The 23,590-nt window shown below is 44.3% G+C and overlaps 1 protein-coding gene across 1 annotated transcript in view; it reads left to right on the forward strand.

Moving 5' to 3' along the window:
• Positions 1-3,069: 3,069 nt before the first annotated feature.
• Positions 3,070-23,590, forward strand: part of ERG (ETS transcription factor ERG) — a 374,857-nt gene continuing 354,336 nt past the window's right edge. Inside the window, exon 1 of the mRNA XM_077479896.1 lies at positions 3,070-3,336. The gene's annotated coding sequence lies outside the window, so the exon portion shown is untranslated. The remainder of the gene's footprint in view (positions 3,337-23,590) is intronic.

Below are 23,590 nucleotides of genomic sequence, written 5' to 3' on the forward strand. Positions count from 1 at the left end.
ACAAAGCCGCGCAGATGTTTTCAAAGTCAGATGTGGGACAGCAGAGCCTGAGAAGCATGGCGGGGGTTACAGAAAGTAAAGTGGCTGTACAGTGTGTGTGTAAAATGCCCTGCTGCCACCACCATAAGATATATGGTAATAAAGGGGTTAAAGTATGAGTATGGGGACATTAGTTCTGGTGACAACCAGCAATTTTTTTTATTTTGGAGGGATTTCCTCTGACTTCCTGCTTTGGCTTTGGGACAGGAAGTGGAGGAAAATCACACCCATGTGGACATAGAAATGCAAAAAATAAAATAAAAAATAGCGCTACTTTATGTAATACATCTAGGTTTACCCACGCACTCAGCCTGTAAAGGGACAACAAGGCTAACTTTAGATGTGTGGTTGTGTGTGCGTCGGGGGGGGGGGGGGGGGGGGGGTAAAAACCTCATGGTTGAGCGCCCCCCAACAACTCTTCCTTAATGCATTGGCAGTGCAGGGGGTGTTCACAATGCTTAATGACCATGGCAAACACTATCCAACATACCGTGATCAGTGGGTGGCAAATTCAAGTGAACGGGGAAGCACTGCACGTTTTGTCTAGGGGTGAGAAGAAAGCTTATACTGACCCGATCCTGATAACAGCGCTCCTCCAAAATCCAGCGGTGGACTGCCCCTGACGTCCTCATGTCCAGAGCAGGTCTATGGGCCGATGGCGTCAGGAACAGTTTGCCACATAAGACCGCGGGGAGGAGGGCAGAAGCCACAGGGACTGGCCTTGTGCGGGGAGGATTAGGTAAGTATATTTCTGTTCTCTAATCCTCTAGACCAGGTGTCTCCAAACTTTCTAAACAAGGGCCAGTTTACTGTCCTTCAAACTTCTGGGGAGGCCAGACTGGTCAGCAGGAGAAGAAAATGTCCTGGTGTCACTGGAAGCAAACAGTGTCCCCTCTGTGATATTAGGGGGAGGAAAAATGCCCTGCTATTGATGTCAGTGGAAGGAATGGTGCCCCATCATCAGTGTCAGTGGAAGGAATGGTGCCCCATCATCAGTGTCAGTGGAAGGAATGGTGCCCCATCATCAGTGTCAGTGGAAGGAATGGTGCCCCATCATCAGTGTCAGTGGAAGGAATGGTGCCCCATCATCGGTGTCAGTGGGAGGAATAGTGCCCTATAATTGGTGTCAGTGGGAGTTATAGTGCCCCATCATTGGTGTCAGTGGAAGGAATAGTGCCCCATCGTCAGTGGAAGGAATAGTGCCCCATCATCGGTGTCAGTGGAAGGAATAGTGCCCCATCATCGGTGTCAGTGGAAAATGTCCTGGTGTCACTGGAAGCAAACAGTGTCCCCTCGGTGATATTAGGGGGAGGAAAAATGCCCCACTATTGATGTCAGTGAGAGGAATAATGCCCCACTATTGATGTTAGTGGAAGGAATGGTGCCCCATCATCAGTGTCAGTGGAAGGAATGGTGCCCCATCATCAGTGTCAGTGGAAGGAATGGTGCCCCATCATTGGTGTCAGTGGGAGTTATAGTGCCCCATCATTGGTGTCAGTGGGAGTTATAGTGCCCCATCATTGGTGTCAGTGGGAGTTATAGTGCCCCATCATTGGTGTCAGTGGGAGTTATAGTGCCCCATCATTGGTGTCAGTGGGAGTTATAGTGCCCCATCATTGGTGTCAGTTGGAGTTATAGTGCCCCATCATTGGTGTCAGTGGAAGGAACAGTGCCCCATCATTGGTGTCAGTGGAAGGAACAGTGACCCATCATTGGTGTCAGTGGAAGGAACAGTGCCCCATCATTGGTGTCAGTAGAAGGAACAGTGCCCCATCATTGGTGTCAGTAGAAGGAACAGTGCCCCATCATTGATGTCAGTGGAAGGAACAGTGCCCCATCATTGGTGTCAGTGGAAGGAATAGTGCCCCATCGTCAGTGGAAGGAATAGTGCCCCATCATCGGTGTCAGTGGAAGGAATGGCGCCCCATCATTGGTGTCAGTGGGAGTTATAGTGCCCCATCATTGGTGTCAGTGGGAGTTATAGTGCCCCATCATTGGTGTCAGTTGGAGTTATAGTGCCCCATCATTGGTGTCAGTGGAAGGAACAGTGCCCCATCATTGGTGTCAGTGGAAGGAACAGTGCCCCATCATTGGTGTCAGTGGAAGGAACAGTGCCCCATCATTGGTGTCAGTGGAAGGAACAGTGCCCCATCATTGGTGTCAGTGGAAGGAATAGTGCCCCATCATCGGTGTCAGTGGAAGGAGTAGTGCCCCATCATCGGTGTCAGTGGAAGGAATAGTGCCCCATCATCGGTGTCAGTGGAAGGAGTAGTGCCCCATCATCGGTGTCAGTGGAAGGAATGGTGTCCCATCATCGGTGTCAGTGGAAGGAATGGTGTCCCATCATCAGTGTCAGTGGAAGGAATGGTGCCCCATCATTGGTGTCTTTTTCCCAGAGCTGAGCATTCAGCAGAATCAGTAGACTTTTATGAGCTAACCTCTGTCACTCTGCTCTCTCCTCCTATCAGCGTGTTCCTTGTTAGTCTATGAGCTCTGAATTAATAGACAGGCGAGGGGACAAGACCTGTAATATTCACCGTAGCATAGAAAAAAAATGATATTTTACCCTGCCAGACAGAGCTGTGCAACATGACAGAGCTGTCTAAATCTCAGGACTGGATGTACAAAAGAAAATACAAATCCATTGGTAAGTAAAACGGTAAACTTAGTAAAGAAAAAAAAAAAACTGCACAGCCCGGAGTTTGGCTTTAATGTATTATGCTGAAAGTTGAGGAGAAGTCCCCGGGGTACGAAGCTTTTATTTCACAACGTCAGTGATCATCCTTTTTATTCTTCGCCCCCTCAGTGACACACTGTTTATTTTTGTTTTTAGCCTATTTTTTTTTTTTTTTCTGGCTTGCTTTTGCCGCCTTGCGCCTATGACTTGACACGCTATGGCTCTCACACGTCCTCTTTGGTTTATGTTTTGCAGCTATTGGTGTCTGGTGGTCGGGGAGGAATGATGCTGCAGTGGTGGAGGCAGCAGCAGCAGCAGAAGCGAGCAGTCTGGGAAGGATCTGAGCCATGATTGGAGAAAGAAAGAGACCCATTGAGCCTGGACGGTGAACACTGCCAGTGACTGAGTCAGTGCACAGCTCTCCATCTACACAGCACGGGGCGCGCTCACTTCGCTGGGAGATTATTACACATACATATTTAGACTGGCTGCTCCCTCCAGCCAGCACAGCATCCAATTCAGCCAGCCTGTATCCAGCCCTCCTCCTTCCACCGCTGCTTCTGCACTCCGTAACGTCCCCATCTCCACGGATCTAAAAGCTCCCTTATTCCACACACTCGGTAAGTCCTCCGAACTTTTCCAAAACTTTTATTTTTTTATTTTTTTTCCCCCCTTCTTTCGGTCTGAATTGACATTTCTCCTTGGCCAAATAAAAAACTCTTACGCTCTTTGCAAACCCTCTGCTTTTTATTTAAGACACATGGGTTTTTTACGGCCGCCAAGGAAACTGTCAACCTTTTAAAATGAAACTTTCCTCGCTTTTTTGTGAATGTGTTTGACCCAAGTTTGGGGATTGCAATGTGCTTTTTCTTTCGGAGAGTCGGAGGCTGGGGTAACCCCCTCCCCCCCCCCAATTCCTTGGCGAGACGTTGATAAATCTAGTAACATGATCTTCAGGGAAAAACGGTGAGGTTTGGTGACAAACGACGGCCGGGAGAACGGTTGTCAGTATTGAGCGGTACGCTTTTGACAGATTTTAGGCAGTTGCTGGGTTTAATCAGACGCCGAGCGAAGGAAGTTACACGTGACATTTGTGAACAGCTCTTGGTTGTATCAGTCAAATGGAATTATATATATTTTTATTTTTTTATTTTTTATTTTTACATTTTATTTGGTTATTTGAAGTGAGCTGTGTGATGGGGATGAATGGTGATGGGTAAAACAGAACAGGAGTGCGAAATCGAGACCCATCGCAGACCAGCAACCTGTAATTTAGCCAGATAGGACGGTTAATAATTCTTGGGTCTCACGTTACATTATCCACAATGTTTTATTGCAAGGTTTGCTGGACTTCTTTTTTCACTTGAAGAGCCATATAATACAAAACTCTCAGTTATTGCTATATACAGTATGTGTGTGTGTGTGTGTGTGTGTGTGTGTGTATATGTGTATGTGTATGTATATATATATATATATATATATATATATATATATATATATATATATATATATATATATATATATGAAAAAAATTGATATATAAAAATAGATAGATTATGTCTATTTTTTTTCATATATTATATAAATAATATTAAAAATTACATATAATATCATATTCAAAAAAGTATATATATTTGAATATTTGTGTGTGTGTATGTATATGTGTGTATATATATATATATATATATATATATATATATATATATATACATACACACACCGTATAACATATATTTACTTTTTTGAATATGATATTATATATATATAATTATATATATATATATATATATATATATATATATATATATATATATATATTATTTATAGATTATGTCTATTTTTTTTCTTATATTATATCTATTTTTATATATTTATATAAATATTTATATATCTATTTTCTTTATATATATATATATATATATATATATATATATATATATATATATATAATTCAAAAAAGTAAATATGCTATATGGTGTGTGTGTGTGTGTGTGTGTGTGTGTGTGCGTATGTATGTATATATATATATATATATATATATATATATATATATATATATAGATAGATAGATAGATAGATAGATAGATAGATAGATAGATAGATATTTTAAAAAAACGCAGTATCTCACAAAAGTGAGTACACCCCTCACATTTTTGTAAATATTTTATTCTATCTTTTCATGTGACAACATTGAAGAAATGACACTTTGCTACAATGTAAAGTAGTGAGTGTACAGCTTGTATAACAGTGTAAATTTGCTGTCACCTCAAAATAACTCAACACACAGCCATTGATGTCTAAACCGCTGGCAACAAAAGTGAGTACACCCCTAAGGGAAAAATTGTCCAAAATGAGCCCAATTAGCCATTTTCCCTCCCCGGTGTCATGTGACTCGTTAGTGTTACAAGGTCTCAGGTGTGAATGGGGAGCACGTGTGTTAAATTTGGTGTTATCGCTCTCACTCTCTCATACTGGTCACTGGAAGTTCAACATGGCACCTCATGGCAAAGAACTTTCTGAGGATCTGAAAAAAAGAATTGTTACTCTACATAAAGATGACGTAAGAAGATTGCCAAGACTCTGAAACAGCTGCAGCACGGTGGCCAAGACCATACAGAGGTTTAACAGGACAGGTTCCACTCAGAACAGGCCTCACCATGGTCAACCAAAGAAGTTGAGTGCATGTGCTCAGCGTCATATCCAGAGGTTGTGTTTGGGAAATAGACGTATGAGTGCTGCCAGCATTGCTGCAGAGGTTGAAGGGGTCATCCTGTCGGTGCTCAGACCATACGCCGCACACTGCATCAAATTGGTCTGCATGGCTGTGGTCCCAGAAGGAACCCTCTTCTAAAGATGATGCACAAGAAAGCTCGCAGACAGTTTGCTGAAGATAAGCAGACTAAGGACATGGATTACTGGAACCATGTCCTGTGGTCTGATGAGACCAATATAAACTTATTTGGTTCAGTTGGTGTCAGGCGTGTGTGGCGGCAACCATGTGAGGAGTACAAAGACAAGCGTGTCTTGCCTACAGTCAAGCATGGTGGTGGGAGTGTCATGGTCTGGGGCTGCATGAGTGCTGCCAGCACTGGGTAGCTACAGTTCATTGAGGGAACCATGAATGCCAACATGTACTGTGACATACTGAAGCTGAGCATGATCCCCTCCCTTCAGAGACTGGACCGCAGGGCAGTATTCCAACATAATGACCCCAAACACATGTTCAAGCCAACCACTGCCTTGCTAACGAAGCTGAGGGTAAAGGTGATGGAGTGGCCAAGCATGTCTCCAGACCTAAACCCTATTGAGCATCTGTGGGGCATCCTCAAATGGAAGGTGGAGGAGCGCAAGGTCTCTAACATCCACAAGCTCCGTGATGTCGTCATGGAGGGGTAGAAGAGGACTCCAGTGGCAACCTGTGATGCTCTGGTGAACTCCATGCCCAAGTGAGTTAAGGCAGTGCTGGAAAATAATGGTGGCCACACAAAATATTGACACTTTGGCCCCAATTCGGACAATTTCACTTAGGGGTGTACTCACATTTGTTGCCAGCAGTTTAGACATTAATGGCTGTGTGTTGAGTTATTTTGAGGGGACAGCAAATTTACACTGTTATACAAGCTGTATACTCACTACTCTACATTGTAGCAAAGTGTCATTTCTTCAGTTTTGTCACATGAAAAGATAGAAGAAAAGATTTACAGAAATTTGAGGGGTGTACTCTGTACTCTATACTGTGTGTGTGTGTATGTATGTGTGTGTGTGTGTGTGTGTATGTATGTATGTATGTATATATATATAATATAATAATTAGTATATGGGAAATTCTACACCTTCAGGAGTGATATTTTTTTCCTAATTATTTTCTGAATTCCTGTTTTTCAAACCAAATTACTAGTCATTTGCTCACTAAAATACTATGTGAGCATCAAAATTCCCCTCATATAAGTAAAACGGGGGCTCGGGGGTCTGGGGCAGAGAGTGCAAGGTGTTTTTTCAGCTTAATGCATAGGATGCATTAAGCTGAAAAAATACAAAGTTTTACAACCCCTTTAACTCATCTAGAAAATGCCATTGGCACAGGAGCCAATAGGGCGGCATCTTCCATTTTCCAACCTTCCTTAGCTGGAATTTGATTGGATGCTAATGCCCAATGGGGTAGATTTACTAAAACTTGCGCACAAAGAATCTGATGCAGCTGTGCATTATGCATAGGAGTTCACCACCTGGTACATAATTGGACAAACTAACAAATACTCAACAAAACCCTTCCTATACCCTTTCGGCAAAATCTTGCACAGAAACCAATCGGCTTCCAGGTTTTACTGTCAAAGTTTAATTGAACAAGCTGAAGTTAAAAGCTGATTGGTTACTATGCACAGCTGCACCAGATTTTAGTAAATCTCCCCCACTGTGTTTAAATCTTGGACTGGTATACAGTTGCATCAGTTTAGAAGGATAATTGCAGCACAATGGGCATTTTACAAGCTTGTGCATTCAAGTGATTGTTAATGTGATAATTTATGGAACAATAAAGATGTGATATTTTTTTTTTGCCTTGTATAAAGCAAAGTGATCCCATATGTTAAGTACTGATTTTTTTTTTTTTTTTTTATACAGACATTTCACATTTTGTCATTTCGTCTTTTCCCATTATTCCAATACAGTCTCTGTAAAGTATATATTACACCAATGTAAAGCTTTGGCTGTGACAGTGCTGAACTGTGTAGACCCCTTGGTGCCAAACCCTTGGCCTGAGGGGCAGGGGTGACTCTTTTATAATGGTCAAGTGGCCCTTCGACCACAACAGTCAGGAATGAGAACATTGATATGTTAAGGGGCTGTGATGGAAGTGATCTCTAGCACTCTCTCGAAACGTCTCCAGTCTCTGACTGTCTCCTGCAAGAAGTCCTCTATGCCTCTAATCACACCTGTAGCACATCCAGTCTCTGACCATCTCCTGTAATGAGTTTCCTGTAGTATTACATATATGGATGGAGTATTACAAAAAACCCCTTGGTAATGTTAGGGGCCACCATTAAGGGTCCTTATACCTTGTAAATTGACCACCACTGGTATAGACAATGAGGTTAGACCAGGGGTTTCCAAACTACGACCCAAGAGCCAAATCTGACCTGCCACGGGATTGTATCCAGCCCGCAGTTAGGATTAGGTTCCTCCTCTTATGGGGTCATGATGTAAGGGGGACTCTGATGTGGACCTTCCTGTAAGGGGGGCTCTGATAGGGATCCTGGTGTAAGGGGGGGCTCTCATGTGGACTTTAAAGTATGGGGGTACTGATGGAGACCCTGATGTAAGGGTTGACTCCGATGTGCACTCTGATGTAAGGGGGGCTATAATAAGGCCTCTGAAGGGGACTCTAATGTAAGGGGGAAGTCCTAAGGCAAATTCTGTAAGGGAGCTCTGATGGGGCCCCTGATGTAAGAGGGGCTCTGATGGGCTTTGTTTTATCAGAGTCCCTGATTCCAAAAATAAAATCTGAGTAAAAGTTAATTTATTTGTGATTTGATTTCTTTTGCAAATATTTGTAAATTATATAATATGACCCTCATACTGAAAAGTATAAAAAGTTTGAAGACCCCTGGGTTAGCTTATGTATTTTTCTAATAAAATCAGCCCACAGTTGTATTGTTCAAAACCCGTTTCTATCAAGTGCTGAAACAGACATGGAGGACTCTGTAATAAGCCTGGTACACATGAGCTGAATATCTGCCAGTATTGGTCGGTTCAACAGAAACTGGCCGACATTCAGCCTATGTGTACGCCAGCCTGTCCGACAGAAGCCTGTCAAATGGGCATGCTGGAATGCTAACATCCAAATGGCATCCAATCAGCGCTGCCAGCACTGACTGGTGTGTTCTGGCAGGGGGGCATCAGAACACAATAGCTCAGCAGGGGATCACTGTACTAACATTGAATAATTAGTAGAGCAAACTCCTCTTGAGCGCCTCCGTTTTTCTTTTTTTTTCAGCCCTCTGGGTTGAACGACAAAAACAAAAAACAAACTGATAGTGTGTACCGGGCATAAGTGTCTCACTCCTTGTACAGTAGCTGCCTGCAACTTGATTTTAAGCTCAGTGCAGACTTCTAGGAAAAAGAAAACAAGGCAGTTATAAATATTCTATTAAATGCTAAATGTATATTGAATACCATTGCCATGGTTGCATTGATTGATTTTTTTTTTTTTTGTGGTATTTTTATAAAGCTGTAACTGCTGCAGATTTACATGGAAAGGTCATATTTAATAACATTTATTACAGAGTGGCTCATGTAGCCATTATACAAGGTAAAAACAACACCATTTTAATTCATATTAGAGTTAGACAGTTTGATGGTAAAGCTGATTATTTTACTAGCCTTGCTTACTATGTCAAAGAAGCCTAAAATGTGCAATTCGGTTGCATGAGTACCTGTCTCTTTCATTTTGTTTCCTGATTTGTTGAGCATATAAATTCTTTAGGAACTAGACAACAAGACTAGACAACAACTCAAAGCCTTTGCTGTCACATGTGCCAGTGCTGCTGAACAGTACAGCGGCTTAGTGGGTAGAACGTATGCCTTGCAACAACAGCATCCTTGGATAAGACTTGCATAAAGGGGTTCTTGGTTCTATCTGCATAATGGAGTTTGCTTCTCCATATGCTTGTGTGGGTTCCCTCCACATACTCCAAGCTGGTGCTGGTAGGTTAATTGGCTGTTGTCCAAACTGACCCTGCTAGGTGTGTGGGTCTAAAAATCCCAACTGCAAACACTGGGAACACTCTGTTGAGTGGCTAATGCAGCAATGGCATACTTTTTAGGCATGGAGCCACAGATGAGTGAAGTTCTATGGTTAGAAGTTCACCAAAGATCACAATGCAGTCATAGTGTTAGTAGAGGTTGCCAGTGCTGCCTCTGAGTGACTTTCAGTATAGTCTTAGCTGAGGCATGGACAGAGGACCCAACTGGAACTGGACAGAACCGAGGCATGAACAGAGGGACCACCTGGAACTAGACCGAATTGAGGCATGGACAGATGACCCAACTGGAACTGGACAGAACTGAGGCATGGACAGAGGACCCAACTGGAATTGGACAGAACTGAGGCATGGACAGAGGACCCAACTGGAACTGGACAGAACTGAGGCATGGACAGAGGACCCAACTGGAACTGGACAGAACTGAGGCATGGACAGAGGACCCAACTGGAACTGGACAGAACTGAGGCATGGACAGAGGACCCAACTGGAACTGGACAGAACTGAGGCATGGACAGAGGACCCAACTGGAACTGGACAGAACTGAGGCATGGGCAGAGGACCCAACTGGAACTGGACAGAACTGAGGCATGGACAGTAAATCCATCTGGAACTGGACAGATTTGAGGCATGGACAGAGGACCCAACTGGAACTGGACAGAATTTAGGCATGGACAGAGGACCCAACTGGAACTGGACAGAACTGAGGCATGGACAGAGGATCCAACTGGAACTGGACAGAACTGAGGCATGGACAGAGGACCCAACTGGAACTGGACAGAACTGAGGCATGGACAGAGGACCCAACTGGAACTGGACAGAACTGAGGCATGGACAGTAAATCCATCTGGAACTGGACAGATTTGAGGCATGGACAGAGGACCCAACTGGAAATGGACAGAATTTAGGCATGGAGAGAGAACCCGGATGGAAATGGACAGAACTGAGGCATCGAGAAAGGACCCAACTGGAACTAGACGTAACTGAGGCGTGACCAGGGGACCCACTGGAACTAGACCGATTTGAGGCATGGACAGAGGAGCCAACTGGAACTGGACAGAACTGAGACATGGAGAGCGGGCACCAACTGGAAATGGACAGAACTGAGGAATGGACAGACAACCCAACCATTTGCCCATAGCAAACAATTACAAATCTTGATTTACTGTTCTAGCGAGGGAAAATATGAAACCCAACTGGTTTCTACGGCCAGCAATGAAGTGAAAGCCAGCACACCGAGTAGATTCTGAAGTAGGATTTACCAATTCCATATCAGCAAAAAAGTTACACCAACATTTCAAGAGCACAAGTGCAATTTTTTTTCAAGGTGACAGACAAAAACACCTTGAAAAAGGGGGAGATAGAAGGGGTTTTCTGGAGCTGAAAAGTAAATAATGAGTCGGGGGGTACATACCATATGGTGGATCAGGCAGGAACAGGAGGGGCTTCAGGGGATGGTTGGTAAGAAGGTCCTAGGAAGCCCTCAGTTGGAAGAGAGCTGGCATCAGGAAATATTACCCCCTCTCTTTCTCCCTCCTTTTTTTTTGTAAGTTTTGTGGATCTTTGTTGCATTCTGTTGTGGATAGTTACGAATTTAGTCTGGATATGTCAAAGCAGCGGGCAAGGTCCTTGAAGGTGGTCATTATGGACAAATGTAAATCAGTAGGGACCGGTCTTAAAGTGTTACTAAACCCACAACAGTAAAATCAGTCTGTATATACAGTAAAGCATGCTTTTTATACTCAATGTGGAACACCTAAGAGGTTTGATCCTGTTTTTTCTGATCCGTCCATTCTTTTATTGTCCCTAATCCATCTGCTGATTATACAGAGACTTGAGGGCACTCTGCGTATGCTCAGTTGGGTATGTATTTTTATTTTTTTTTTTGGAAGTTGCATGTGATCAGCACAGGGCCAATTAGTTCTGTCCAGACAGAGGGTCAGGGGCAGGGCCAGATTAAGCGCATCATAGGCCTGGTGCTGAGGATTTTGGTGGGCCTTTTTCCGGAAACAAAATGAAAATGCAAAAATGTTTTGCTAAAACAAATTGAATATACTCTCACCAGTAATATCAGCCGTGCTGCTTCAACAACAGCAACATAGGGCGACCACATTTCCAAGCTGCCATTCAGGGACACCCCCCTTTACAAAAATAGATGAGAGGGGGATGCAGTCTCGGGGTTGATGGGAAAATAGGTGGCGGGGGTGATTTTTCGGGCAAATGGCTGGTGTTAGCACTTAAAATCATCCTGACACTATGCTTGATATGGCGTCAGGATGATCAAATTCCATTATTTCTATTACTACATTTTTAATATATAGTGAAATAGCTCACCATGATGCAGAATCAGTGGGAACCTGAGCTTGTCACTTCCCACCAGATGCAGCGTGTCACTTGCCACCATTGCCTGCCTCCAGATGCAGCATGCCAGATGCCACCCGCAGCCTACCACCAGATACATTGTGCCACTTGCCACCAGCAGGCTGCCACCAGATACAGTGTGCCACTTGCCACAAGCAGCATGTCACCAGATACAGTGTGCCACTTGCCACAAGCAGCATGCCACCAGATACAGTGTGCCACTTGCCAACAGCAGCCTGCCAGATACAGTGTGCCACTTCCCACCAGCAGCCAGCCACCTGATACAGTGCCACTTGCCACCCGCAGCCTGCCACCAGATACAGTGTGCTGCTTGCCACCAGTAGCCTTCCACCATATACAGTGTGCCACTTGTCACCAGATACAGTGTGCCACTTGCCACCCGCAGCCTGCCACCAGATACAGTGTGCCACTTGCCACCAGCAGCCTTCCATCAGATACAGTGTGCCACGTGCAACCAGCAGCCTGCCACCAGATACAGTGGGCCACTTGCCGCCAGCAGCCTGCCCTCAGATACTGTGTACCACTTGCAACCAGCAGGATGCCACCAGATACAGTGTGCCACTTGCCACCAGCAGCCTGCCACCAGATACAGTGTGCCACTTGCTGCCAGCAGCCTGCCACCAGATACAGTGTGCCACTTGCCGCCAGATACAGTGTGCCACTTGTCATCAGCAGCATGCCACCAGATATAGTGTACCACTTGCCAACATCAGTCTGCCACCAGATACAGTGTGCCACTTGCCACAAGCAGCATGCCAGATACAGTGTGCCACTTGCCACAAGCGGCATGCCAGATAGTGTGTCACTTGCCACCAGATACAGTGTGCCACTTGCCACCAACAGCATGTCACCAGATACAGTGTGCCACTTGCCACCAACAGCATGTCACCAGATACAGTGTGCCACTTGCCACCAGCAGCATGCCACCAGATACAGTGTGCCACTTGCCACCAGCAGCATGTCACCAGATACAGTGTGCCACTTGCCACCAGCAGCATGTCACCAGATACAGTTGCCACTTACCACAAGCAGCATGCCACCAGATACAGTGTGCCACTTGCCACCAGATACAGTGTGCCACTTGCCACCGGCAGCATGCCACCAGATACGGTGTGCCACTTGCCACCAGCAACTTGCCACCAGATATGGTGTGCCACTTGCCAACAGCAGTCTGCCACCAGATACAGTGTGCCAGTTGACACAAGCAGCCTGCCACCAGATACAGTGTGCCACTTGCCACAAGCAGCCTGTCACCAGATACAGTGTGCCACTTGCCATCAGCAGCAAGCCACCAGATATGGTGTGCCACTTGCCATCAGCAGCAAGCCACCAGATACAGTGTGCCACTCGCCACCCACAGCCTGTCACCATATACAGTGTGCCACTTGCCACCAGCAGCCTGCCACTCCCTCCAGGACTCTGCCCGGATGGATAGAATAGAGAGGGCCTGCATGGTCAATCAAATCCCTGGAGCCCCCACCCCTCCTGAGCTGGGATGGTATGGCTGTGTGTCAGGAGTATTGATCAGACCATGTTGTAAAAGGGGGGTTGTGTGTGCAAGCCTTTGGGGTCACACTGGTGTGCTGCAGTCGGTTGCACTGCTTATGTATCTGCAGTCCTATTGATTTATATCAGGTTGCAGGTTTTTTCTGCATTTTCTGACAAAGCGCCAAAGATGCAGCATGCAGGAATTTTGGTGCGCTTTCAGAAAATGCAGAAAAAACAAACAGCCTAATAGAAATCTATAGGACTGTGGGTAAAACGCAGGAAAACTGTGGATACACTAGCAATGGGCCAAAACACAGAAAATCAGTGCGAACCACCTAAAAGCACAAGGGGCCACCAAGCACTACCACAGGCTGATGACACAGTTCTAAACACTTTGGCTGCAGTTATAACAGCTACTGCTGGAGAAAAAAAGTAAAAAAACAAGGGTAAGGGATATAAGAGTCCAGTCACGGAGCTCACATTTGGATGGTCCCTGGAGGCTGATCACTCACAGATATCCAGTTTACCTTCTATCTGCCGGTGTTGTGTTCATAATTTCCCACCCACACGGCTCCTTCACTGCACAGACTTCACAGAGGGAGAGGGGAGGGGAAAGGCAGAGCCAACTCAGCCTCTCCCATTTGTGTAGGGGGGAACTGTGCACTGTGACATTGTAATAACCACAGTGAGCAAACACAGATGCAGCCAGACACCCCTACATTTACACACACTTCTCCTGTCCCATAGAAGTTTATGGACAGAAGAAAATCGGGCTTATGCTGCAGGCTGTGCGGGCCGATTTTAAGACAGGGGCTTGGAGCTGCAGCTCCATCAGCCCCTATGTTAATCCGGCCCTGGTCAGGGGTCATGCAACCTCATAGAACAGTCAGAGGAGAATGAAAATTCTGCCTACAACCTTTAACCGCTGTTTGGTTGGACACTGATAGAAGTCACAAGACTGCTATATATAGCTGATGAGAAAAGGTATTTATCAGTTTACTGTATATTTACTAAAATAATTGCATTTCATTGTTTTGTGTACTGTGGGAGACCAGATTATAGTCAATGCAGGTTCTGGGTTTAGGAACACTTTAAAGCGGGGATAAACCCACTGACTTTTTTTTTTTTTTTATACACCTGTAAGGGAAAAGGCATAATGAGCTGGTATGCACTGCATACTAGCTCATTATGAAATACTTACCTTAGAACAAGGCGTCGGTAACACACCTGGTCCACTCCAAGGGAGATGACATGTTGCCTTGGCGTGTCTTCCAGTTATCGCGGCTCCAGCCCTGAGTGGCTGGCTGGAGCCCCGATGTCATCACTCATGTGCGTGGGAGACTTCTTTCCGGCAGGGTCTGGCATCTGCCGAGAATGAGCAGAGAATCCTCTGTGCGCATGCGCCGCTGCAGTCCATGGCTCATTGCATGGGGAATATCTCCTAAACCATACAGGTTTAGGAGATATTTTTTTTTATTATAGGCTTACCTGTAGGTACAAGTTTAAAAATAGACTATACAACCACTTTAAGTATAGCTCCCCTTTTGTTGTATGGTTCAGCGACAGTGAAGTGCGGTTCATTCATGGTTGTATCTGCGTTTTTTGGTGTTATTGTCCCTGCGTTGGTTTTTTGCGGCCGAAAGCCTACCTTACAAGTTTACGTGGGTACTCTGTTTAAGTGTCACTAAACCTACATCATAAAAAAAACTATCAACAAATGGTGTATTTCATGCTGTTCATACTCACTCAGTCACTATGAGATTTGTTTTCTGTATTCTGCAAAAAAACTGGTTGATCCTGCTGCTTTCTCTCTCCTCCTTGCAGCTGTGGTGTTACCTCTGCTCAGTTTTCAGTGAGATTCTATGCTGAGCATCTCCTCCCTATCACATCTGAGCAGCCCATGTAACTATAGAGTCACACGTGTGTGTGTGTGTGTGTGTGTGTATATATACACAGTGGTAAATGACAGCCCTCTCCTCCTCCTCCTCCTCCTCCTCCTCCTCCTCCTCCTCCTCCTCCTCCTCGCCCACTAACCAGCTAAACACAATGGAAGTGGGAAATTACATGAAGATTAACGGAGGCTTCACCTCCCTCTTATTCTAACACACAGGCTGAAGGGACGTGGCACAGCCTATGACTGGCAGAAATTTGCCTAAACCATGTTATTAGCACAAAGTAATAAAGATTTAATTTCAAAGATATATTTATGACAATTTAAAATAGTTTATTGAGTTTATTTATTCTAAGGCCGCGTACACACGCGCGGACTGTTCGCCCAACTTTGTCCGTCCAACAGTTTCGGCAAACAGTCCGCTCAAACTTAGCATGGACGGACATGGCCACACACGACGGACGAACAGTTTGCTGAAACCGTGCGCGATGACGTTTCGGCACGCACGACGGATCGAAAATTTCGACGTCCAATACACTGCAATGCAACCTTCCGACGTGGAAATCCTTTCTGAGCATGCGCGAGACTTAGTTGGCCGAACAAGCCTACACACGAGCGAACAGTCCGCTGAAACCTTGTTTCAGCGGACAGTTTTTCGGAATTTCCGTAAGACCTTGTTCGTCCAACTGTCCGCTGAAACTGTCCGCTGAAGCCCCACACACGAGCGGACTGTCCGCCCAAACACTGTTCAGCGGACAAGGTTGGGCGAACAGTCCGCCCGTGTGTACGCGGCCTTACTCATTATTCCAAAGGCTGTTTTTTTTTTTTGTGTGCAACAGCCCCCCCTCTTTTCATAGTAATAAGGTACCCCCTTATTTTAAAAATGTACCCCTAAGGTAAGACTTCCCTGAGCCTGATCTTCCTCCAGCGATGTGCCGCGGCTCTCCAGGGACTCTAACTCCTCATTGGCTGAAATAACGAGAGCCATTGGCCAGCCAGTGAGCCAATCAGGACAGAGAGGGGCGGAGCCGAGCAGCGTCTGTGTGGGAATGGACAAACTGCTTGCTGTGGGGGCACTCAGCAGGAGGGAGGGGTCAGGGCCCCTGAGAAGAGGAGAATCGGTGTTACTCTGTGCAAAACCACTGCACAGAGCAGGTAAATATATCATGTTTGATATTTAATAAAGCAAAAAAAAAAATGCCTTTAAGTATAGATGATTGCAAGGACCTTGGGGGTCCATTCATATTGTATTGAATGTTTAATATTTTATTTATACATTTTTGTTAATAAAGGGCTGCTATGGCCAGTAACTCCAGTTTGAGTCTTCTATGGGTTATTTAGGTGTTGATAAATGTTTGAGTGTGGTCAAATGGTGTTGGAGACAAATCATCGTTAATACCCTAGCCAAGCCATATACCCACCTTCACAATGGTTACCTATGGATGTCTGTGTAGAATGGTTTGATGGCAGCCAACAGCTGCATTGTCTTCTCTGGCTTTTACAAGCTGGCCAACTCCATCCTGTCATTGTAGAACATCTGAACTAGGTTGGCGTTGGACCGTAGGCGCTCAGTAAGTGGCTGTCATGTACTGTACACCTAACGCCTTCAGCAATAGCCGGATTCTCACAAGATGTGTATGAAAGGAGATAGGGCACTTAGACTCTCTGCCAGAGGAGCAACACAGGAAGGTCACATCCCGAGCTGGTTTATTAAGAAAACATGCGGATCAGTCGCAGGGGAGAAAAGTTCAACTTTCCCTTCTTGCCGGCCCGCGGTGCGCTCTATAACAAGAAGCTCACTGTAGGGGTTGGAAAACTTAACTTGTTACAGATGCCCTGCTTCACAAATTGTACACGGCTAGTGTTTCTCAATTCATTAGCTTCACAAACGCACAAATCGTATTACTGAAAGACTTTCATGTGCATTGTACCTGATTATTTTTTTTTTCGGTGTCGTATAACTTTGTGTATGTAAACCCTATCAATGAATGTCTCTTATTGCTCCCTTTTGATCTTAAAGATGAATTCTAGGTATGGCAACTTCTAAACACTGCAGGTCATGGACTAATGTAAGTATGGATGTGCCATACGTGTGGGATCCCCAGTGAAAGCCGCTAGCTTCCGGGTCACACGCCAAGCATACCAAGTTTGTTTTAAGGTGGTAAAGTAAGACTAAAATTGAATTAAATTCGCTCAATTCCCCCATCAACACAGTGTTGATAAGGACATCCCTCCCACTGAGCTATTGTGTTCCCTCTGGGGAGGGGGGGGGAAACTGTCCCCACCAGGAGAAGACAGTGATTATTGCTAGCAGCTACACCAACCGCTGTCAATAATCGTATGTAAGATCCGTCAGGCTGGTTGTACCCAAGTTGATGGATCAACTTGGTATATTTAGCCTGCCCACATACAATTCGAATCTTGGCTAGGATTCGGATCATCTATGGCTGGCCTAACACTCTGTGGTGTCTGTTTATGAAACTGTGAACAGCGGTGATCCTGAGGATCGCCACTGACCACAATCCAGTTTATGAAGCTGCGATTGGTTTATGAAACTGAGGTAATCTGTGAAGAACGCGTTAGAACGTGTTCTCCCGCCGATGATCTCCGCACATGGAAAATCCTCATTGACTTACACAGAAACTGACAGTTTATGAAGCTGAGATCTGAGTCAGAATTCACCTCCCTCATTCACCAGCTCAGAGGTGGAGAATCGGGGAGTAAAGAGAGAATCTGGGGGGAATTAAGGGGGAAGAAGGAAGATTATTACCTTCCTTCTACCTTGTTCAGACCCCCAAAGACAGTAACCAACCATGCCCCCGTCATATTTATGTGTGTGTGTATATGTATGTGTGTGTGTGTGTGTGTGTGTATGTGTGTGTGTGTGTATATGTGTATATATATATATATTACAGTACAGACCAAAAGTTTGGACACACCTTCTCATTCAAAGAGTTTTCTTTATTTTCATGACTATGAAAATTGTAGATTCACACTGAAGGCATCAAAACTATGAATTAACACATGTCCAATTATATACTGAACAAAAAAGTGTGAAACAACTGAAAATATGTCTTATATTCTAGGTTCTTCAAAGTAGTCACCTTTTGCTTTGATTAATGCCTCGCACACTCTTGGCATTCTGTTGATGAGCTTCAAGAGGTAGTCACCTGAAATGGCTTTCCAACAGTCTTGAAGGAGTTCCCAGAGATGCTTGGCACTCGTTGACCCTTTTGCCTTCACTCTGCTGTCCAGCACACCCCAAACCATCTCGATTGGGTTCAGGTCCGGTGACTGTGGAGGCCAGGTCATCTGGCGCAGCACCCCATCACTCTCCTTCTTGGTCAAATAGCCCTTACACAGCCTGGAGGTGTGTTTGGGCTCATTGTCCTATTTGAAAAATAAATGATGGTCCAACTAAACGCAAACCGGATGGAATAGCATGCCGCTGCAAGATGCTGTGGTAGCTATGCTGGTTCAGTATGCCTTTAATTTTGAATAAATCCCCAACAGTGTCACCAGCAAAGCACCCTAACACCATCACACCTCCTCCATGCTTCACGGTGGGAACCAGGCATGTAGAGTCCATCCGTTCACCTCTTCTGCATCGCACAAAGACACGGTGGTTGGAACCAAAGATCTCAAACTTGTACTCATCAGACCAAAGCACAGATTTCCACTGGTCTAATGTCCATTCCTTGTGTTCTTTAGCCCAAACAAGTCTCTTCTGCTTGTTGCCTGTCCTCAGCAGTGGTTTCCTAGCAGCTATTTTACTATGAAGGCCTGATTCACACAGTCTCCTCTTAACAGTTGTTCTAGAGATGTGTCTGCTGCTAGAACTCTGTGTGGCATTGACCTGTTCTCTAATCTGAGCTGCTGTTAACCTGCGATTTCTGAGGCTGGTGACTCGGATGAACTTATCGTCCGCAGCAGAGGTGACTCTTGGTCTTCCTTTCCTGGGGCGGTCCTCATGTGAGCCAGTTTCTTTGTAGTGCTTGATGGTTTTTGCCACTGCACTTGGGGACACTTTCAAAGTTTTCCCAATTGTTCGGACTGACTGACCTTCATTTCTTAAAGTAATGATGGCCACTCGTTTTTCTTTATTAGCTGCTTTTTTCTTGCCATAATACAAATTCTAACAGTCTATTCAGTAGGACTATCAGCTGTGTACTGTATCCACCTCCTGCACAACACAACTGATGGTCCCAACCCCATTTATAAGGCTTGAAATCCCACTTATTAAACCTGACAGGGCATACCTGTGAAGTGAAAACCATTTTGGGTGACTACCTCTTGAAGCTCATCAACAGAATGCCAAGAGTGTGCGGAGCAGTAATCAAAGCAAAGGGTGGCTACTTTGAAGAACTTAGAATATAAGACAAATTTTCAGTTGTTTCACACTTTTTTGTTCAGTATATAATTGGACGTGTGTTAATTCATAGTTTTGATGCCTTCAGTGTGAATCTACAATTTTCATAGTCATGAAAATAAAGAAAACTCTTTGAACGAGAAGGTGTGTCCAAACTTTTGGTCTGTACTGTATATATATAACATTTCAAGTTTCCCGAAAGGTGCAGGAGACTCCAGCACTTCTGTGGCGGCTCCCGCAAGCGCCTCCCGATCTCCTGGGAATGAACGGTGCAGCGAGGAACAGTTGTGATCACCGATCTCCTTTTGTATAGATTTTTTGCTGACAGTCGCTTCTCCTTCTCTCCCTCCCACGGCTGATGGCTAAAAAGCTATACAGTCTATATATATATATATATATATATATATATATATATATATATATATAATGTATTGTGACTCGTTATTTTATTAGCATTAACCATGTCGTCTGTCCGTATACTGAGCCGTGATAATTTATCACTGCTTAATAAATGGACATTTCTGTATTTCTGTGAATTTCTGGTACTGTAATCTCATAAAGTCTCACGAGATTCCAGTATCAGGGGCCGTTCTCCACTGGTTGAAGCATTTGTAGATCACTTCACTCCTCCAAAGGAGAAGCAATCAACACCGCTTCATCAACTGGCATCCAAAGGAGAACAATCTCCTCTGTGAATGCCGGAGAATGGAGCAGTGAAATCTTTTCAATGCTTCATAAACGGACACCAATATTGGAAGTAGAAGAAGAGTGACATGCTCCTTTGTACTCAGAAGCACTGGGAATTTCTTTCTCCAGTATGGAGTGGTGGGGAAAGAAAACCAAGATAAATATTTGCGGGAAGAGAGCGGCATGCTTTGCCATGCATCGGAAACGTACAGGTTCACACTAAAGAGTTTTTGGAGAGAAAATGGAAAAACTTGCACACGGGCCATCGCTAATCCTTCCACCTCCATCCTCAGAGGTTTTCCATAGATGAAACAATGTCCTCATTTATTTTTGTTTTGTAGATAGATAAATATCAAATATTGAATATCTACATTCACATTTACCATTTCTAGGCAGCAGGTGGCTACAACTTCAATTTTTCATGATTCACATGATATGATTCACTATTTTTCTATGAACAGTCTGAAAAGACTTTGTGTCTTTTGTGTATAGACTTTAAAGAGGAGCTTCACCCAGGTTCAAAAAAATGAAAAGTTAGTGTTTACAAAATCTGTAGCTGCTGACATTTAATAAATAGACACTCATCTGTCCGGGTATCCAGTGCCATCCCGACCTGGGTTGATTCTTCCCCAGTCTTTGGATTCCCAGCGCTGGCATGTTAACTGTGGGAAGCCGGCTGTGGCTCCCTTGCCTCAAGTGTACTCGCCTAACTGGGAATATACGTCATTATTCTGATGTTGAATACCAGGGTTATGGCATCTAGCTGCAGTTATTTTCCTCTATTTCCTCTTGGGCAGCCAGCTTTCCGATAAAAGGGATCCCAGTGGCGGATTCCCCACAGGGGTCACTTTTAGAAGAGGCAGAAGAAGTGCCCACCCCTACCACTTCTTGGTGGTTCCCGGGCTAACATCACTGGGGACCATCCCAGAGTCAGCAGGATTTTCTCATAGAAATAAGCAATGGCAAGATGGCCACCGCTCATCGATATGCCCTTGGAGGACCAGAGCGATGTCAAAGTCACTTTTGGTTCTCGGGCCATGTAAACATGATTTTATTTTATTTTTTCCTAAAGCAAAGGGTTAAAACTTTTTTTTTTTTTGTTCTTTAGCTTTTAAGGGTAGAGGAGAGCTTTAGACCTCGGATCTCTCCATAAAGAGGAGCTGTCATGCTGTATTGTTATCTTAACCACTTTCAGACCGGACCATTTTGCTGGTAAATGACCAGAGGTCTTTTTACAATTTGGCACTGCGCTGCTTTAACTGGTAATTGCGCGGTCATGCAATGTTGTACCCAAACAAAATTTGCGTCCTTTTCTTCCCACAAATAGAGCTTTCTTTTGATGGTATTTGATTGCCTCTGCGATTTTTATTTTTTGCGATATAAACGTAAAAAGACCGCAAATTTTGAAAAAAAATGATATTTTCTACTTTTTGTTATTAGAAAAATCCAATAAACTCAATTTTAGTCATACATTTAGGCCAAAATGTATTCAGCCACATGTCTTTGGTAAAAAAAAAGTCAATAATTGTATATTTATTGGTTTGCGCAAAAGTTGTCACATCTACAAACTAAGGTACGTTTTCTGGAATTTACGCAGCTTTTAGTTTACGACTGCCTATCTCATTTCTTGAGGTGCTAAAATGACAGGGCAGTACAAAACCCCCCCAAATGACCCCATTTTGGAAAGTAGACCCCCTAAGGAAATTGATAAGAGGCATGTTGAGCCCATTGAATATTTTATTTTTTTGCCTCAAGCGATTGAATAATGACAAAAAAAAAATTTTTTTTTTTTTTTTACACAAAGTTGTCACTAAATGATATATTGCTCACACATGCTATGGGCGTATGTGAAATGACACCCCAAAATAAATTCTGCTGCTTCTCCTGAGTACGGGGATACCACATATGTGGGACTTTTTGGGAGCCTAGCCGCGTACAGGGCCCCGAAAACCAAGCACCGCCTTCAGGCTTTCTAAGGGCGTAAATTTTTGATTTCACGCCTCACTACCTATTACAGTTTTGAAGGCCATAAAATGCCAAGATGGCACAAAACCCCCACAAATGACCCCATTTTAGAAAGTAGACACCCCAAGCTATTTGCTGAGAGGCATGTTGAGTCCATGGAATATTTTATATTTTGCCACAAGTTGCGGGAAAATTACAAACTTTTTTTTTTTTTTTTTTTTTTTCACAAAGTTGTCACTAAATGATATATTGCTCATGCATGCCATGGGCATATGTGAAATGACACCCCAAAATAAATTCTGCTGCTTCTCCTGAGTACGGGGATACCACATATGTGGGACTTTTTGGGAGCCTAGCCGCGTACGGGGCCCCGAAAACCAAGCACCGCCTTCAGGCTTTCTAAGGGCGTAATTTTTTGAGTTCACTTCTCACTACCTATTACAGTTTTGAAGGCCATAAAATGCCAAGATGGCACAAAACCCCCACAAATGACCCCATTTTAGAAAGTAGACACCCCAAGCTATTTGCTGAGAGGCATGTTGAGTCCATGGAATATTTTATATTTTGCCACAAGTTGCGGGAAAATTACAAACTTTTTTTTTTTTTTTTTTTTTTTCACAAAGTTGTCACTAAATGATATATTGCTCATGCATGCCATGGGCATATGTGAAATGACACCCCAAAATAAATTCTGCTGCTTCTCCTGAGTACGGGGATACCACATATGTGGGACTTTTTGGGAGCCTAGCCGCGTACGGGGCCCCGAAAACCAAGCACCGCCTTCAGGCTTTCTAAGGGCGTAATTTTTTGAGTTCACTTCTCACTACCTATTACAGTTTTGAAGGCCATAAAATGCCAAGATGGCACAAAACCCCCACAAATGACCCCATTTTAGAAAGTAGACACCCCAAGCTATTTGCTGAGAGGCATGTTGAGTCCATGGAATATTTTATATTTTGCCACAAGTTGCGGGAAAATTACAAACTTTTTTTTTTTTTCACAAAGTTGTCACTAAATGATATATTGCTCACGCATGCCATGGGCATATGTGAAATGACACCCCAAAATAAATTCTGCTGCTTCTCCTGAGTACGGGGATACCACATATGTGGGACTTTTTGGGAGCCTAGCCGCGTACGGGGCCCCAAAAACCAAGCACCGCCTTCAGGCTTTCTAAGGGCGTTACAGTTTTGAAGGCCATAAAATGCCAAGATGGCACAAACCCCCCCCCCCAAATGACCCCATTTTAGAAAGTAGACACCCCTAAATTTAGGGGTACACTAGTGAGACTAGGTAATAAATGGCGGGTGCCCTGAAACTATAAAAAAATAACT

This window comes from Lithobates pipiens, unplaced genomic scaffold, assembly GCF_037356315.1.
Source record: "Lithobates pipiens isolate NorthernLeopardFrog02 unplaced genomic scaffold, aLitPip1_a1.2 Scaffold_16, whole genome shotgun sequence".
Classification (NCBI taxonomy): Eukaryota; Metazoa; Chordata; class Amphibia; order Anura; family Ranidae; genus Lithobates; species Lithobates pipiens.